This window comes from Dermacentor albipictus, chromosome 1 (genome assembly GCF_038994185.2).
Source record: "Dermacentor albipictus isolate Rhodes 1998 colony chromosome 1, USDA_Dalb.pri_finalv2, whole genome shotgun sequence".
Taxonomy (NCBI): Eukaryota; Metazoa; Arthropoda; class Arachnida; order Ixodida; family Ixodidae; genus Dermacentor; species Dermacentor albipictus.
Genome location: NC_091821.1, coordinates 412,780,764 through 412,792,560, shown reverse-complemented (window position 1 = coordinate 412,792,560; position 11,797 = coordinate 412,780,764).

The following is an 11,797-nucleotide window of genomic DNA, read 5'->3' as shown; positions in this document are numbered from 1 at the left end:
ACGACGCGACACGGCAAGAATGCTTTTATGTTTTCCAATCCTTAGCACCGAGGTGGGAATGCGCAAATTACAACGTTTTTGGGAAATGTTTCGCAAGAAACGGTCTCAGAAGGAATCCTGCAATTATTTTAGTAGAAGTGTCCCTAAAACACACTGTCTTCTAAAAGTTTATTTTCGCACCAATGTGCTGCGCGCAGGCTCTAAAATAGAAGCCTGACTTTGGCAAAAATACTTTTACGACCTATATATGTTTAGACGTTCGTAGCACACTAAGGTGGTCCATGGAAAAATACGCGGAAAAGCGTATATAATTGAGAAGCATAACAGCTTTCGCCGTGGAAATCTTATACGAAGTAATTTGCGTTTTCACCGAGAAAGAGATTTTCATTTGAGTCCCACCATTGCAATATTTTGGTTCGCGCTTCGACTTCACCTCATTCAGCATTGTAATTATATGAATAGTCCCAATGGCAAAATTGTAAAGCAACATGAAAAACTCTAGATACACCTTTCTGTTGCTCAATATGTGCTACATAAAATTGTTTGTACAAGCATGAAAGAAGTCCGAGAATACACGAAAAATTGCCGTGTGACTGGCAGCTCGAGGCACTTGGCGTGTATTCGCAGGTTTCTCTCATGCTTAGAAAAACACCGTTATGTAGCACGATTCGAGCAACAAAAAGCGGAATAGGAGTCTTCTCCTGTTGTTCTACAATTTTCTGATTTACACTTTTAATGCATTTATAATATTTGCGAAAGTTGATTGCGTTTAGGCCGAATGCCAAAAAAAAGATCTCAAACTCCAAGCAGTGGCAAATAACATTACTTTGGTTCTGTCCAGCTACGTGGCATTTGCATATTTTTGAAGTTTGGCTCAAGTTACGGGTACATTCGAGGTAAGCGTACTATCAGAGTGGCACAAATTGAAGCGAACGCAAATTGGAACATATTAAAGCAGAAACAGGTGATAAACATCAAATGTGATAATCAAGCCCTTAAATATATGTGGAAAAAAATATTCAGCAAAGTAACTGAGGTGAAAAGAAACAATTCCCGTATTTATATTACCATGCATTTACATATAGGGAAGCATGGGATGACAGAAAAATGTCGCACAGGGCAGTAAGCAGTATTCACTATACAAGCTGTTTTCTTTTAGGTGTAATTTTTTTTATAGATTGCCTATTGCAGATAGCACAATTTTAACCCTTGAACTAAATTACTCGATGAGGTGGCCATTACCTCTACGAGAAAAAAAAAATGTTCGATTGAATCATCATCATCATCATCATCATCCCATCTTATGTCCACTGCAGGACGAATGCATCTCCCTGCGATCTCCAATTACCCCTGTCACGCACCAACCGATTCCAACTAGTGCCCGCGAATTTCCTAATTTCATCGCCCCACGCACCTAGTCTTCTGCCGTCCTTGACTGCGCTTCCCGTCTCTCGGTACCCATTCTGTAACCCTAATGGTCCAACGGTTATCTAACCTGCGCATTACATGACATGCCTGCAGCTCCATTTTATTTCTCTTAATGTCAATTAAAAATCGGCTATACACGTTTGCTCTCTGGTTCAAACCGCTCTGTTTCTGTCTTTTAAAGTTATACCTAGCATTCTTCGTTCCATCGCCCTTTGCGCGCTCTTTAACTTGTTCTCAAGCTTCTTTGTCAGTCTCGAAGTCTCTGACCCATATGTCAGCACCGGTAAAATGCACTGATTGTACACCTTCCTTTTCAATGATAATGGTAAGCTCCGAGTCAGGAGCTGACAATGTCTACCGTATGCGGTGCAACCCATTTTTATTCTTCTATGAACTTTCTTGTCGTGATCGCGGTTCCCTGTGATTATTGACCTAGGTAAACGTACTCCTTCACAGACCCTAGAGGCTGATTGGCGATCCTGAACCCTTGTTCCCTTGCCCTGCTATTCATGATTATCTTTGTCTTCTGCATATTAATCTTCAACGCCACTCTGGCACTCTCCCTGTTGAGGTCCTCAGTCATTTGTTGTAACTCGTCTGCAGTATTGCTGAATAGAACAATGTCATCGGCAAACGGAATTGTCTGAGATATTCGCCGTCGAGCCTTACTCTTAAGCCTTCCCAATTAATTAGCTGGAATACTACTTCCGAACACTAAGTGAATAACATTGGAAAGATTGTGTGTCCTTGTCTGATCCCTTTCTTTATAGGTATCTTCCTACTTTTCTTGTGCAGAATTAAGGTAGCTGTGGAGCCTCTGTAAATAGGTTCCAAGATTTCTACGTAGGCGGTCTGTACACCTTGATTACGTAATGCCTCTATGACTGCTGGTACCTCTACTGAATCAAATGCCTTTTCGTAATCTATGAAAGCCATATAGAGAGGCTGATCGCACGCTGCGGATTTCTCGATATCCTGATTAATGACATGGATGTGATCCATTGTAGAGCATCCCTACCTGAAGCCAGCCTGTCCCCTTGGCTGACTAAATTCCAGTGTTGCCCTTATTCTATTGGAGATTATTTTGGTAAATATTTTATATGATACTGGGAGTACGCTATTGGGCCTATAATTTTTCAATTCTTTTATAACGTCTCCCTCTTTGTGGATTAGTATAATGTTTGCATTCTTCCATTTTTCTGGGAACCTTGCAGTCAATAGACACTTTGTATAGAGAGCCGCCAGTTTTCCAAGCATTGTCTCCTCCATCTTTGATTAAATGGACTGTTATTCCATCTTCTCCTGCTGCTCTTTCTCGTTTCATGTCTTGCAAGGCCCCTCTGACCTCATCGCTAGTTATAGGAGGAGTTTCTGTATCCTGTTCATTACTGTTTCTAATGGAGGTATCCTGCCTCCTCTGGGTATGGTACAGGTTAGTGTAGAATTCTTCTGCTGCTTTTACTATATCTCCGAGATTGCTGATGATATTACCCTGCTTATCTTCCAGTGCATATATCTTGGTTTGTCCTATGACAAGTTTCTTCCTCACTGATTTCATGCTGCGTCCATTTTTTACGGCTTCTTCAGTCTTTCTCGTGTTATAGTTTCGAATATCACTTACTTCCGCATTGTTGATCAGTTTTGACAGTTCCGCGAATTCCATCTTACCTCTTTAGTTGGACACTTTCATTCTTTGTCGTTTCTTTATTAGGTCCTTAGTTACTTGAGAGAGCTTGCCTACTGGTTGCTTTGGTGCCTTGCCTCCCACTTCAATTGCTGCCTCTGAAGTTAGCCTAGTTACTGTTTCATTCATTACCTCTATGTCATCATCTCTCTGTTCTAAGGCTGCATATTTGTTTGCAAGTAACAGCGTGAATTTGTCTGCTTTTACTCTTAGTGTCTCTAGGTTGACCCATTTCTTCTTGACTAATTTTACTCTTTCTCTCTTCAAATTGAGGTAAATCCTAATCCTCACTAACCTATGATCATTGCATTTTGGCCTACCTGACACTTCTACATCCTGCATTATGCTGGGATCGGCAGAAAGTATAAACTCAATTTCATTTCTTGTTTCACCATTAGGGCTTTTCAAAGTCCACTTTCTGTTGCTGCACTTCCTGAAAAAGGTGTTCATTATTTGCAGTTTATTCCTTTTTGCGAATTCCACCAGCATCTGTCCTCTAGCGTTCCTAGAATCCGTGTCGTAGGTGCCAATCGCTTGTTCACCAGCCTGCTTTTCCCCACTTTTGCATTAAAGTCGCCCATGACTACAGTATACTGAGTTTGCACTTTATGCATCGCTAATTCAACGTCTTTATAAAAGTGTTTTATTTCTTCATCATCGTGACTGGAGGTTGGCGCATAGGTTTTAACTACCTTTATTCTATATCTCTTGTTAAGTTTGATTACGACAACTGCTACGCTCTCATTGATGCTATAGAATTCATCAATGTTGCCCGCTATGTCCTTATGGATTAGGAATCCTACCCTGTATTGCTGCTTATCTGGGAGACCTCTATAGCAGAGGACATGGCCGTTAGTCAGCACTGTATAAGCTTCACCAGTCCTTCTAATTTCACTAAGGTCAATGATATCCCAAACAATGTCTGATAGTTCCTCAAAGAGTCCTGCTAAGCTAGCCTCACTCGACAGAGTTCGGGTGTTAAAGGTTGCCAGGAATAATTAACGTAATTAGATTAGTTACTTTTTAATTATTTACTTTGCGCCAAATTTTTCAGTCTACGAATTATAGCCGCTGCGTACGCACGACGTATCCACTTGGAACGAATTCTCTAGACAGCACCAGTTCCGAGATAATAATTTTCAGTGCCGTCGAAATGCAGTGGTGCTCCAGTTACTTTGGTGCTTAAATGCATAAAACAGCGGTTTCCTAAATGGGGAAGCGGAATGCAGCAATATTGAAACATAGAGCTCTTTGGGGGCACAATAAATATGAGGTACTGCGTGGAATTTGAAAAGGAGTAACGTTCGCAAGTGCCATTCTGTGCTTAAAGTATACCGGCACTGCACGCACTTAAAAGCTTCCGGCATTACGCGCACTCTGAAGACATCGCAGTTCGCTTTGAAGATGAGGCCCGCGCGGGCGCGCACTTTGGCCACGTCGCAGATCTTCTTTCAAGACACACGAGCGCCGGCAACGCTTCCCTACGCTACGGCGTCCGCGATTAGCGTGGGCAACGTCGTGGTAGACGCCGCGGTTGTCTCCACTCCGCACGGAGCGGCGGGCGAGGAGGACATCGAGGCACCCTAGCAGCCGCCGGAGAATGCCCCTCCTTCCTCGCCTGACCCTGCTGCTTCGCGCGCCACAGGAGAGAACACGCATCTTGGTCGCGTTCCTCTCTCGCGCACGCGAGATTTAACCTCATTCGCCGGTGCACCATCACACGCTTTCACATACGGAACCTAACAGCGACGGCAGAAATGCGCCGGGAGTGTCCGTATAATTGATATCGCAATAAAAGAGTGAGAGAAACAGACATTTAATTGGATGCAAAGAATGAAACCCGAAAGGACATGGAGATTTACAAGAATGGGAAGAACAAAATTAGAAGAGAAAATCTGTACGATAACACAAAGGGCAGTGCTTTGCTATTTGAGCCATGAGCTGGTTGCCTAAGCACAAAAATATACCGGAACAAATACTCGCCACTAGATGAGGCTTGTGTCTGCTGCCGCAAAAATTCGGAGATTACTCAGCACAACATAATGGAATGCAAACATATTCACCCAGTGAGACCTGTAGGTAACGTAAACCTTGCAGAAGCGCTTGGATTTAAAGTGAACGGAAGCATCAACCAGTCAGCACTCGCGCTAAGCAAGAGACGTACGTAGCATTGGTGGAGAAAGAGTAGGGAAGAGATTCACCTGAGCGGATCCGTTGCAAGTATAAATACCTGTACAAAATAGATAGAGAAGTTTTGAGGAAGAGAAAAAAGGTTAAGAAGGTGTATGGAAATATGCTAGAATAAAAAGCAGGTATAACATAGTTGAATGACTCAAGCAGGCCAGGTGACTCTTTGTCGCCGGTTGTCGTACAGAAAAATGCGGGCCACAAGTACCACAGCACCACTTAATAATTAGTACTTGCTCTGATTTAGTATACACCTTACACAGGACGTCGGTCGGTGCAGAAGCCTCATGACATCGCTGCCTGAAGTATATTCATATTCATATTCATTCATTCATTTATCCAAATTTCTTTGTACAGGGTGGATTTGCTGGTCAATCTAAGCACGCAGTGCTTGTTGACCAGCAAAGTATTCATACTAAGATCGCGACTCAATCAGTAGCCGTCGCCTACTCCATGCGTATATGTCTGACAGAGACGTCCTCTACAAAAGTGGGGAGGGAGGGGGTCTTACGGAACTTGTGGCTGAAATTCTTGACGCATAAATCTTAAGGGGGCCATTGAAAGGGCTGTTGAAAGTTCGCGCTTGTGACTGTGTCCGTTTCTTGTGCCCTTGCTCTTGGTTCGCTACACTTCATACCATCGCATTAGCGTATAAATTCCTGTAAGGGTCGCAATTTTTTTTTTCATAATTTTGACGAGGTGCGGCTCTTGGACGGAAACGAATCTAGTGGTCAAAATGGTTCCGGCGCAGCCGGCGACTCGTGCACACCCTGGCTCTAGCCATCTAGGAGCGGCACGGGTAAGTACGCAGCGCTCGAAAATTCGTCGAAGCGCGCGCGCTGCATCGGAGCACCGAACGCGATCGCTCCATAGTTGGAAATATTTTTGTCCCAAATTTTGGGTTGCCAAGTTGGGAGTGCGGCCCTTACACGAGTCTATACGGTATGTTCAACCAACAAGCCCTAACCACACACCTCATTACTGCAAATTTTCGAGCTTGAACTATGCATCGGATCTTAAACCAAAATCCAACAGCAAGCTGGCAAAATTTGAGCGCTTTTGGTGGCATAAAAAATTGCATTTGATTTTTGTATGTTGCATCATCATCATCATCATGAGCCTGGTTGCGCCCACTGCAGGGCAAAGGCCTCTCCCATGCTTCTCCAACAACCCAGGTCATGTACTAACTGTGGCCATGCCGTGCCTGCAAACTTCTTAATCTCATCCGCTCACCTAACTTTCTGCCGCCCCCTGCTACGCTTACCTTCCCTTGGGATCCAGTCCGTAACCCTTAATGACCATCGGTTATCTTCCCTCCTCATTACATGTCCTGCCCATGCCCATGCCCGTAATGCCATAGAGTTAGTAGAACAACTCTAGAGGAAAAGCTGGGTCGGAAAAGTGGGAACCTCTAGGGCACCGCCCTGTTGCTACTGGTCAATGTGGCCAGCGCAGTTATTATTGAAAGAGCTGAGAACAAGTACAGTTCACCTTATGCTTTGTCATCTAAAAACGCATACCTGATGGTTTTATGAAGGTGGTACGTTAATATTAAATTTACAGAAAGCGATCGCTAAGTCCGTGACTTTTGAAAATCACGATGTACGCATTCATGCAATAAAGGATGACGCGAATTTCGGTTTCGAATCTGTTTTTGGATGCGTAGTAGTTTCGTTTAGGTTTGACATGCGATCGCGCGTCGACATCGGACGCTATGGCACACTCGTGCCTTATGTGCCACCGAAGCCCCGAAGTGGTCTGGCATATACCTTCACATGTAAGTAAACGAATGTATCTTCTTGTTGAGAATATCACGCGAGTAGGCAGCTCTTGTGGTACATCACGATCGTTTGAGAAGCGCCACAGTAGAGCATTTTTCTGCATCCGGAGCGGTGTTTTTATTTGCAGGTTTCCCTTCAGAAGGAAATTGCGAAGCCACAAGTAACTCAAAGGATCTGTTTAATTGTTGCACTTTGAACAATCATGCTTCTACAAAGGCCACAGCAGAAAAACAGCCTGATGCCGAGTATTTCTGTGCCACGAAGTAATCAAGAGGCGAGTGCCTAATGCGGACGAAATCGAGTGCATCGAGACTTAGAACGACAGAAAGCTGAGCTAGTTGGTAAGGATTCATTATGCAAAACAGAGGTGAGGCGTGCAGACAGGACACAAGAGTAGAGAAGTGGGCGGCGCTCGTGTTGTTTGCTTTTAAATACTCCACTCTTGTGTCTGCACGCCTCACCTCCGTTTTGCATAACGAGTGCATCAACCCACATATTAATAGTTTAGGCGTTTTATTAACTGTACAATATTTTCAACGCTTCCTTGCATGCCATTTCATGTGGAATATCTTTTCTGGTCACAAATTTGTGCAGCGAATTTATTTGCATGATCGACTCCGGGCCTGTGGGACCGTTCACTTGCACTTGATGCTGAGTCTTTTACATGTATCCATAAACTGGAGATATGCACATCAGATCCCTGCGAGCATTTTCAAAATTCAGTTATTTTCGACAACAGGCACATATGCAATACTGACATAATCCCGAATACCACTAAGAAGCTGGGACACATTTTTGTTGACCATACTCGCAGGTAATATAAGTACATCATGTGGAGAGCTCCAGCTCATTTTCCTTAAGTCAGTGTATACAAGGGTTATGCAAAAATATTTTTTTTTCTTGCGCACCGATTATTTTGCTGTACAGTAAAAGCTCGTTAATTCGAACCTCAAGGGGAAGCCGCTTCAGTTCGAATTAACGAAAGTTCGAACTAACGAAAGTGAAGGAGGGCAACAGTACACTGCGATTTGGAAGCAGTAGGGCATGTCAGAAATTTGGCGTGTCAGAAAGTGGCACACGCCATCCTCAAGTTGAAGCTCTGGGTCCGACTGTGCCACACCACCGATGTCCACCGAAACGAACGTTAGCCGAGGCTTAACACGATCACAATGAATCGCGACGGCCGATACCTCCTAAGCTGAAAACAGAGGTGCACAACCGATGAAGACTGCCGAGACAAAGACGCTGAACATGTGAAGGTGGCGAAGGCCCTGATTCGTTGGCTCTTGATTGCAAGCGCAGCTGCGACGTACTTGATTCGCTGTGTTTTGGAGCTTGCCGTGTCATCTCCGCACATTAGCAGCTGTACAAGATTTACAAACACTCCGAGATTCGCAACGGGCAAGAAGTCTCGGAGGTTACGTAGAACGGAGAAGCGGCAGCCGCCGCTGCCTTCTGGCTGACCCCGCGTCGGTTAGATTTTTTTCCGATTTTGCCTTCTCTCGCCGTTCTCTCCGTTTCGGAGGCAATACAGCCTTGTGTGTAGGCAGTAGGCGCGTTTCTCTGGCCGTGTGCCAGGCGAGCGTAGTTCGAATTATCCGTGAGGGAACCTTCTCGCGTTCGAATTAACGGACTTTTTTATACATAGACTTCTGTGGAGCTTGGCCGGACCAAATCGTACAGTTCGAATTATCCATAAATTCGAATTATTGAAGTTCGAATTAACGAGCTTTCACTGTATAAGCAAGAGAACCCACCACGTTAGTGTAACGTATCTTGTGCATCACACTAATATGTGCTTTCATTTACCAAGTGAGATGAGTTACTTTTATGGCTCATTCAGTGATATCACACTGCAAGCTGCATTCATCAATCTTCAATTGGATTTTGCAAATGTTTAATGAAACATGTTTCCCTTTTATGCAGATATGCAATGGCAAGCCCTTCCATGTGTTCCAAAAGTAAAATTTAAGCTCTAATTTAAAGAAGATATTTCTAGTCAGAAACAAGCAAAAATGGTGACTGCAGAGTATCAGAAGCCCAAGGTACAGAAATTATGAGAAGTGTCGAATGATTTTAAGGAAAGAGTCGTATTTGAAAATGCAAGACTCTTTAGTGGAGGTCAAGCACGTCAATATAGGTAGAATACTCCGCAATATTATGCGAGTGAGGGGATTTCAAACAATGGGTCAGGAAATGCATTGTTTTTCTGCAAAACAAAAGCTGATTGCCCTTACATAAGTCACTTTAGCATCATGATAAATTCAGAAATAAACCAAAAAACAAGACACCCAAAAATAAAAAAAACCATTTAATTATATTCCAGCATAACTTTTTGTTGGGCTAGTTGGTGCATATTACTGAAGTACTATAGCACCAAACAGACGACACAAGAAGAAGAGACACGGACATAAGCGCTCGTCCGTGTCTCTTCTTCTTGTGTCGTCTGTTTGGCGCTATAGTACTTCAGCCATTTAATGATGCTCTCTCCACACTGGGATAAATAAAAACAAACACATCACATCTAATGTGGACATATCAGATGCCTTGTGAAACACTAAAGGAACAATTCAGTTTCGAGCTGTGGCACTTGCCGCATAGATGTGGGGGGGCCTTGCAGCAATAGTGATAGTTACCACTGCATTTAGAAATTGAAAGCATTCGTGCAGACAAGGATGATTCGTTATATTTTTGGCTACCACTTCAAATGCCTCCACCAAGTGTTACAATGCTGCACGCAGCCATACTAAGGATCTCGCAGCAACAAGCAACACCTGCAGGTAAAAAGCAGAAGCAGTCAAAGTGCTGGTGTGTTCTGGACACTATGTTTGATAACTTTTAGGCAAGAAGAGTGCAAGAAGCAGACATAACAACTGCATTTATTTCCATAATTCCCCATTTAAATGGCCTTTTCTTTTTGCTTAGACAATGCCTACGCCTAGCCACAGCAGCTCCCTCATACAGACTCCGCAAGCCACAGCTCGGCCGTGGAGGCAAATGCAGGTAAGAGGCAATAAGCAATAGCACTGGTATCGACATTCATCTAATTTCTTTTTATTTCGTTTAGGCAGCCAGCACACCTTGACTGCGGGTGTGTCACCCTAGTCGCCAAGGAAACATTTGAGGGAAAGTGACAGGCAATGTGAACAGCCACTTCTCCATGTAAACAATACTCTTTCTCTCAGATGACTCCTACGCCTCGCCACGCCAGCACACTTGTGCATAAAGATGCCGCAGAGGCACGTGCAGGTCAGAGGCAAGAAGCAGTGGCACTGGTGTCAACATTTACCCAATTTCTTTTTCTAATGCTATGTTCACACTACTGTCGTAACGCGCGTAACAACTCTTTTGGCGTATCGAACGTAACGGCTGTAAAAAACGTTACGGCAGTTAAGCCGGCACCTTTGTTCACATTTACTGCTGCTTAAATTACGGCTTTTACAACAGGCCAATCAAATTTGGAGCTGCAGAATCGACGTCACCAGCGGTCCAATTTGGCTCCTGCCAACATGCGAGCGCTGGCCGAGATCGAAGAAGTTCACGCTCAAAACAAACTTATAGTCATGTATTCAATCGCCCAAAGACGACGAAGGCGACGCAGAAGGATTTGGGTGCGGCAAGTATTTCTCGACAGGGCCGTGGACGGCGATTTTCACAACCTTGTCGCCAAGCTCCGAGTTGGCGACGCTGCGATGTTTCCTAACATCATGCGCATGTCACCCCAGCAGTTCCGCTTCCTTGAAAACCTAATGAGACCACTCATCGAAGTTCGGAGCACGCATCTGCGGCCATCGATTTCCTCGGCGGATAAACCAGATGAACTGAAAACAGTCTCGCAAGGCGCACTGCAAAAATTTTCACGAACACAGGCAATCGTGCGCAAGGAATGGCGGAATGGCACTTCCCGCGCCCGGAGCTGTCTGCAGACGGGAGGACGGAAGTGTCGTCACCGGTTGTTGAAAGCCGAAAGCTTATCGGTCATTGGCTGTGTCGCAACGGTCGTAACATAACAGTCGTAAATGTTGCCGACCCTTTAACACTCTCACCCACGATTTTTGCGAGAATTGCGCACATTGGTACCTTTACGTTCGCAGTCTGAACTAGACGCATACGCTTGTTGCGCTTCCGCTTACGTATGTTACGAAAAATCGGCGCCTTACGAACGTAGTCTGAACATAGCATAACACTGAGGCAGCCAGCACACCTCAAACAGCCACCTTGACTGCAGGTGTGTTAGTAGATTCCTGTTGTACATATGCTCATAATAAACTTCAGTAAACTTGAACTTCATAATAAACTTGAAGGCAAATGGGACATTGATGCATTGTATTTTTGAACATTTATTGTACACATACAATACATGTTATACTTTGCAGTGCTACAGAGCGTATTTTGAAGCTTCCCCCTATATTTTGCACCTTTAATTACGTATGTGTTGTGTCGCCCTCAATGCAGTTCAAGTTGTAGCAGCTGCTTTGTCTGTGTATCGCACATTGGTTTAAGCTTGTGATATCCACATACTTCTCTCACATATACAAAATAAAGTTTTATGTAGTCCTCAGTGTTACAACAAAAAATGAAACTAAACAATCCGATCGTGGAATTGTGTTTATTACAGTGATTCCTACAACAGTTACTGACAAGTTGACAACTTGAACTGGTCAATCGGTCCATAGCCTCCTCTATTTCTCAAAAATAAAAGAGGCTATGATCTGTC